At 39.7% G+C, this 1243-nt stretch overlaps 1 pseudogene; it reads right to left on the bottom strand.

Moving 5' to 3' along the window:
* Nucleotides 1-580: 580 nt before the first annotated feature.
* LOC136657770 (5S ribosomal RNA) lies at nt 581-700 on the bottom strand (annotated as a pseudogene).
* Between the last annotated feature and the right edge of the window lie 543 nt (nt 701-1243).

Genomic DNA, 1243 nt, shown 5'->3' with positions numbered 1-1243 from the left:
TCAGTGACTAATATCCATAACAGAACCAAGTAGGAAATAATTACAGGAGCATTTATAAACCCTTTCATCCTTGCCTTTTATCTCGATTTGGACAAGAGATGCATTAAAAAAAAATTTATATGTTTGCAGAAAAACATAATATCTCTGTAGAGCTTGCCCCTGGACCAGTATACAAGGATCCATTCATGCAATCTGTGACTTCATCCCTTTGGTGTTTTGTGGTCTGTCCAAATGAGACTGTCCAGGTGACCTGCACCTGTCAGAGTAGTCTTTGCCATGATCAGGTGGGCCAGCTCTGTACATTTTTGAAGCAATTCTGAAATGAAAGCTCCTTCTCTTTGTAGCAAGTCACCAGTTTGGCTCCTGCTTAGTGTGGCCGTCTGTTTCATCCTTTTGTTCCAAATTTGGTGCAATGCTCGGGGAGAGCGGCACCGAGACACTGTGTTCCCATTGGTTGAGACACCTTTTAAAAGTGTCAGAGAAGCTTGATCTCCAATAACGTTCCCACCGCATTCAAATCACCCACTGCATTTGAAAACATGATGGTTGGCAACCTTCATTCTTGAAAGAATATGGTATAAGCCTACAGCACCCAGTATTCCCAGGCGGTCTCCCATCCAAGTACTAACCAGGCCTGACCCTGCTTAGCTTCCGAGATCAGATGAGATCGGGCATGTGCAGGGTAACAATTGCTGCATTTGAAAACAATGTTTTAATTAAAGCTTCTCTTTATGAGTCTACTGTTTTCATTTTCAGCAGCAGCTACCATGATTTGTAACACCAAAAGAACGGTGTGTGTGTGTGTGTGTGTGTGTGTGTGTGTGTGTGTGTGTGTGTAAAATGTTAGAAGGAGAGGAACAAAAAAATCAATTTTGGAGCCAGTTCAAAATGGGAAGAATAAATACTCTGTTTAAAAATTAAAATATTAAATATTTACTGTTCCTTTCTTTGCTGTTAAAAAAAAAAAAGGACTGCATTTGGCTTCTGATTGCTGAGATTGGGCACTGCTGCCAGGTTTTCTAATTATGTTGCTTTCAGGAAACTGGCAGCTGCCAACCCTATTTGCAGGGTGCAATTTTTTTAAACTAATTTTTTAACTAATCCTTTACACCTACATTTCATGAGTCTATACACCTATAAATGTTCAAAAAATTGCCTGAGGAAGAGGACTGCAATTTTCTCCTCGAATAAATGCATAGGCATGGATACAATCTTTAAAAATTTATATGATCAAGAGAAAGGG

Source organism: Tiliqua scincoides, chromosome 7 (assembly GCF_035046505.1).
Source record: "Tiliqua scincoides isolate rTilSci1 chromosome 7, rTilSci1.hap2, whole genome shotgun sequence".
Lineage (NCBI taxonomy): Eukaryota > Metazoa > Chordata > Lepidosauria > Squamata > Scincidae > Tiliqua > Tiliqua scincoides.
The sequence above is the reverse complement of the archived record's forward strand: the minus strand, read 5'-3'. Positions and strand labels throughout refer to the sequence as shown.